Source organism: Macrotis lagotis, chromosome 1 (assembly GCF_037893015.1).
Source record: "Macrotis lagotis isolate mMagLag1 chromosome 1, bilby.v1.9.chrom.fasta, whole genome shotgun sequence".
NCBI lineage: Eukaryota > Metazoa > Chordata > Mammalia > Peramelemorphia > Peramelidae > Macrotis > Macrotis lagotis.
This window is the reverse complement of record NC_133658.1, coordinates 923,594,735-923,601,381: the sequence shown is the minus strand read 5'-3', so window position 1 is coordinate 923,601,381 and position 6,647 is coordinate 923,594,735. Positions and strand designations below refer to the sequence as shown.

Here is a 6,647-nt window from a genome sequence, read left to right as displayed (position 1 = left end):
AGGCTGGTGCTTTATCCACTACGCCACCTAGCTGCCCCTATGTTCATTAATTTCTGAAGTCATTTAGCAAAACTATAATATTTTTCTTTTCTTCCTCATGATGTTTCTAATAAAAAGAAATGAAACTTCATCTCCATTTCTCAATGCTTTGTTATCTGTTTGCCATCTCTTTACCTCTTTTGAACTATTCCTTTTATAGTAATCATATCATTTGAAAATTTATCCAATGACTTTTTCTCAGGAATTTTCCTATTGATCTTCAAAGATTCCCTTGATCATTTTTCTTCTAAAATTTTTCTTCTTCGTCTTTTTGAAAGAGTACTCTCATTGCCTCCTATATCATTTGTACATTTGTAACTAAGTATTTTTTCTTTCCCAAATAAAATACATTTAATGTGACAGCATAGCAAAAACGAAGTAATGAGAAACATTTCTCTCAAGCAAAAAACTAAGTTCTTTTTCTTATACTTCTTCCTACAAGTCAATGAGTATTAAACTAGAGATAACTATGAAATTTATATTTCTAGCTTGTTCTGGCAAATACACTTCACTAAGGTCTAATTCACTCCAATAAAATGCATACTACTAAGCCATTCAACTGTAAGGGTGATTTATTTAAGGCTTGTCAGGAGGATATAAAAAAAGTTAATTGATTCAGCTGAGTAATGCTCTCTTTTCTCTGAGTCTCCTATTGTAGGATTACTCCAATTACCTCCTACCTTTGCAGTCTTCTTACACTTTTTTCCCCCAACACAAAGTTGTCCCACTTAAATCCAATTTACTTGCAGTCAAGACATATAGTTCTGGAAAATCAAACTTTGATAAAGTCCACTGGAATTCAAATGGAGCTACTGACTATGCCTTTATTTTTTTTTTTGTTTATTTGTTTGCTTTTCAAGGCAGAAGGGTCAAGTGATTTGCCCAAGGTCACACAACTAGGTAATTATTAAGTGTCTCAGAATTCGAACTCAAGTCCTCAAGTCCAGGGCTGGTGCTCTATAACACTGCACCACCTAACTTCCCTGAATATGACTTTAAAGAAAATCATTCTACCTCTCACTGATTGACCAGTAATAGATTCTAGGCCAAGTCATACATGGATTTTTAGGATTTTGATAGTTCAACCTTGCAAAGTTGAGTATAACTCTAAATGAAAAAAGTGTATGTTAGATTAGCTGAGAGACTTTCAGGTATTTATAACAATATAATTAGACTAGATGGAAACTTAAATATTTAAGATTCATAAAAAAATAAAAGAAAAATAAGGAAATAAGTAAAGACATTAGGAGGCTGATAAAGATGAAGCAATTTATTTATGCCTTGTGAAAATGGTATTAGCATTATTCATTAATAATATCATTATTACATAGAATTTTTATAAGAGCTCAAAGGAACTGGAAAAATAAACTATTTAGTCCAAATAATTCCATTTTTAATGTTAATTATTTTAATTTTTTTCCAACAACATGCAAAGATATTTTGTAAGTTTTTGAGTTCAATATTTTTCTACCAAACTCCTATCCTGTTGAAGTGCCACCCAAGGAAGTTAGGGTGAAAGGTCAGCTGACTAATGTCTGGGCTTATGTGACCCTCAGGTAAAAGGCTTTCCAGGGAACTCTGTAGTGATAACACAACTGTGTCAACATATGACCTCACTTGTGTCATAGCCTTGTACCCAAACTTCTTGGTTGTAACTTCTAGCTTACATTCTGCTAGGTTACATACTAGGCAAGTTTGAGAAACATCATTTAATTGTTTTATCTTGTATGCTAATGTTGTGACTTTCTGCCATAAAAATCTGTCTGATACTGTGAATAAATGGCTCTGCTAGTTGTCCTGCTAGCAATCCCACCTGTGAGTAACCATTTCATTTCTCTCTAGAGCTGAAGTAATCCCCCTGCTGGTCAGGAGGTTCAAACATTTGGGGCTCTCATATGAGGCAAGTCCTGGGACTTGAAGCCATACAGAGATTGAGATAGTCTTCCTGGAGAACAAATCCCCCCCTGGTAAGACCATCATGATTCCTGGGATGATAGGGGTGAAAAGAAGGCTTGATTAAAAGCTGATCAATGGCATGGCTTTGAGTTTCATTTTCTAATTGAGTGCAGCAGGTACAGTGGGGAAGGAATTATCTAAAGAAATAAAGAAGCCAGGGAAGGACATAAATATTTTAAAGAAACTGATTAAAGAGAAGGGCTTAGACATTATCAAAAAACAGATAGATAAGTTTCTTACAGTCCATTTATGAATGTTTTCCACAATTCCCAAGGAAAGGAGATTTGAGATTAGAAGGTTCTTTAAGTCTACATGACTGGAGAACAGTGTGTGAAATGATAAATGAATATTAATTTGATAAAATACTGTTGACTTTTCTCTCTTCTCCCCTTCTTCACCGTGATTCTGCCAGAATGAAGTCCCCCCTCCTTCTCCCTCTCCATGGCTTGTCTTCCTGCTGTTTTGGATCCTATCTCATGACCTTAAAGTTAGCAGAAAGAGGATTTTAGAAAAAAGGACTAGTTAAAGATAGATAATTACTTCATGAAGACTTGGATAAACAAGTGTTAAAAAGGAAATTTATTTGGAATTATAAGAATCAGGAAAGAAACAGTGTATATTTCTTGATTTAAAGAAATCATAAAAAGAAATGCTATTTTAATTTGGGAAAGTTTTGGAGAAGTAAATTTCAGAAAGACAAGAGAATTAGGTAAAATTCCATAAGTATATAATTTGATTACATTCAAATGCCCAAAATAGGGAAACTAAGTAGTTAATCTTTTACCAGAATTATATGGTAACATTATAGTATCAGGAGTTTATCAGTATAGATTCTGTTAATGTTAGTTATTATAGAAAATTAAAGGCAAGTGAAGATTTAAGTACAGAAGATCCCTCCCCTCCCCAGAAAAGATTTAGGATTGTCCCATTAATAAAGAGTTATTTGGTTTACTCTAGGTGAACAAAAGGACAGGGCATATTCCAAATAGGCTGAAGAGTTTTTGTGTGACTGACTTCTCAAAAGTTATGCCTGTGTTAAATATTAATATGTTTGTATAGAAAAATGTTTTGTGATATATGGAATGTTCTCTGGATTTTGTCTAATGTGAGAGCAAGATGGGCTTTTCCCTGCAGTTTAGGGGCCTTTCTGGTTTGAAGGACTCTGAATCTGTTTAGTGTTTTATATGTGTTTGTTTTAAACAGGCAGAGGGAAGCTCTTAGCATTCCCTGCATGGTTAGGCCTGCGGTCATGTCTTAGTGTTCTGATTAGTCAACCCTCTTTCCTTTCGCTCTTTTCAAAATTAAATCTTTTTCTTTTTTCCAAAAACTCATGATTCTGTGCCACAGGAGATCTTCCTGAAAATCATGCTGTTTTTTTTTTTGGGGGGGTGAAGAAGGGATTCTCATATTTTTCTATTGTTTCTTTTCTGGTCTGATTGACTAACAGGGTTTTACTTACTTATTCACAAAATGTACTTATAAGGGACCTAGAAGAAATTGAAATTGTCCCTAAAATTATTTTTTCTTGATTTGTCTTAATAAAAGAGTTAATGGGGTGAGCAGAGAGGGGCCTCCTTCAGCTCCTCCCGGCCCCCGAGGGTTCCGGAGCCGCCGCCCAGCCCACCTCGGGAACCAATCCCAGAAATGGGCCGGCGGGGGGTCGCGCTGCGGCCCAGAGGCGGGGGAGCTCCGGGGGGGCCGGAGGGGGCCCGAAGGGTGCGAGCGCAGCAGGGAGCCGCGAGTGTAGACAGGCCCTCCCCCCAGTGCGGACTCCACCCCCCAGGGTGCCTCTTCCTCCTCTGAAGGTGGTGTGCGAGCTCGTGGCCCCCCGAGGAGGCAGCCCTGCTCCAAGGGTGGGCCCCCGGGCTGGAGATGAGGTGGGGCAAGGCCAAGGAGCCCCCTCCCCACGAGAGCCCCCCTCCCCGGGCTGCCACAGATGGGCCCCCTTGGGAGGCTCCTCCTGGCCCCTTCCCGCAGGAGATTGATGAAACCGCAGTGAGGCCGCAACAAAAGATGGCTGAGGAGGGGGCCCGCCGGCACCGCCTCCCTGGGCCCCCGCTGACCTTGAGCTCAGCTCAGGGGGATGGTGCCCCGGAGGAGGAGGCCGCTGGGAAAGCCGAAAAGACAGAGGAGAACAAAGAAGAGGAGGACAGCGATGAGCCAGGGGCCTGCGAGGAGATGTTCAAGCCCCACTTGGACAGCAAGCCTTATGGCCCCACATCCGTGGGCCTGGATTCCTCTTTGCCTGGAATGGAGCATGTCTGTGGAATCCCAGAGCATGCTGACGGCCTGAGACTGGAGGTTACGGAGGGTGGGGAGCCCTATGGCCTCTACAACCTTGACGTGTTTCAATATGAGCTGTATAACCCCAAGGTCTTGTATGGCGTGGTGCCCCTGATCTAGGCTCACAGAGTCCGCTGAGGCTTTGGCATCTTCTGGCTCAGTGCAGCCCAGACCTGGGTGGACATTTCCTCTAATACAGCAGGAAAGACACTGTTTGGGAAGATGCTGGATTACCTTCAAAGTGGTGGGGAGACACCCCAGACTGATGTGCGCTGCATGTCTGGAAGCGGCATCATTGACGTGTTCCTGCTCCTTGGGCCCACAGTCTCTGACGTGTTCCATCAGTATGTGAGTCTCACAGGGACCCAGGCCCTTCCCCCACTCTTCTCCCTTGGCTACCACCGGAGCCGCTGGAATTATCGAGATGAGGCCCACGTGATTGAAGTCCACCAGGCCTTTGATAGCCAGGACCTCCCTTGTGACGTCATCTGGCTGGACTTTGAATATGTGGATTGGAAACTCTACTTCACCTGGGACTCAAGCCGGTTTCCCCAGCCCTTGGCCATGTTGGGGCATCTGGCTGGCAAAAGACGTAAACTGGTGACCCTTGTGGACCCCCACATCAAGGTGGACACGGGATACCGGGTGCACGAAGAATTACGGGCACAGGGACTGTATGTTAAGAGCCGAGATGGTTCCTACTACGAGGGATGGTGCTGGCCAGGTCAGCAGGGAAGGCCAGGCTGTGCCAGGCTGAGCTGAGGTTTTGGGGAGGCTAAAGGTCATAGGTATGTCACCAGCCCTTAGCCCCAGGCCTGCCCCTGGTTTTGGACATTCTCCAGGCTCTGCTGGCTATCCTGACTTCACAAACAGCAAAATGAGAGACTGGTGGGCAAACATGTTCAGCTTCGACGAGTACGAGGGTTCTGCCTCCGATGTCTACATTTGGAAGGATAGGAATGAGCCATCAGTGTTCAAAGGCCCCGAGGTCACCATGCTCAAGGACGCCCGGTACCATGGTGGCTGGGAGCACCGGGACATCCACAACATCTATGGCTTCTATGTGGACATGGCCACGGCCGAGGGGCTCATCCAGCGCTCCGGAGGGGTGCAAAGCCCATTTGTGCTCTCTAGGGCCTTCTCTGCTGGCTCTCAGTGCTTTGGAGCTGTCTGGACTGGGGACAATGCTGCAGAGTGGGACCATCTGAAAATCAGCATCCCCATGTGCCTCAGCTTAGGGCTGGTGGGCCTTTCCTTCTATGGGGCTGATGTGGGTGGCTTCTTCAAGAACCCTGAGCCAGAGCTGCTTCTGCGCTGGTACCAGACGGGCGCCTAACAGCCGTTATATGAAGCACACACACCTATGGACACAGGACGGCGAGAACCCTGCCTGCTTCCCCCCAGTATCTGGGGCCCATCCGAGACGCCTTGCGGCAGCGCTATGCCCTACTCCCTTTCTGGTACACCCTTTTCTATCGTGCTCACCGTGATGGACATCCCATCATGAGACCTCTGTAGGTGCAGTACCCCAAGGATGTAGCCACCTTTAGCCAGGATGATCAGTACATGCTGGGAGATTCTCTGCTGGTTCACCCTGTGACTGAACCTGGAGCTCATGGAGTCCAATGTACCTGCCTGGCCAAGGGGAGGTGTGGTACATGTTCAGAGCCACCAGAAGCATTATGGCCCCCACACCTTGTACCTCCCGGTCACTTTGAGCACTATCCATGTATTCCAGCGTGGAGGGACCATCATGCCCCGGTGGAAGCGGGTGAGGCGCTCTTCGAACTCTATGAAGGATGACCCCATCACTCTCTATGTTGCCCTCAGCCCCCAGGGCACGGCACAAGGAGAGCTTTATTTAGACGACGGCCACACTTTCCACCACCAGACCCAGGACGAGTTCCTCTTCAGGAAGTTCACCTTCTCGGGAAATACTCTGACCTCGAGCTCAGCTGACCCTCGAAGCCACTTTGAGACCCCAATCTGGATTGAGCGAGTGATGATCCTGGGGGCCGGCAAGCTGTCCTCTGAGGTGCTGCAGACAGAGGGCATGCTTGAAAGCGTTCTGACCTTCCACCACAACGCGGAGACCTCGGTGCTAACTCTGTGCAAACCTGGAGTCCCCGTGTCCGCCGACTGGAGCATCCATCTGCGATAGCCCGAAGCTTGGCCTGCCCGAGGGTAGTCCAGAGTCACCCACCCCCTCCTCCCAGAGCTCCGCACCTTGCCCCAGAGTCACCTCTTACCACGTATTGTCCGGATGCTGCTGCCCAAAGGATTCACTGGCCATGAGCTGGGCAGGGGCCGGGGTGGGCCCCAGGCTGGGCAGCCCTCCTTGGAGGCTCCCCTTGACCCCTCCCCCCTGT

The 6,647-nt window shown here is 46.1% G+C and overlaps 1 pseudogene; it reads left to right on the top strand.

Annotated features, from left to right (window-relative positions):
* Positions 1-1,818: 1,818 nt before the first annotated feature.
* LOC141509646 (neutral alpha-glucosidase AB-like) lies at positions 1,819-6,439 on the top strand (annotated as a pseudogene).
* The last annotated feature ends 208 nt before the right edge of the window (positions 6,440-6,647 follow it).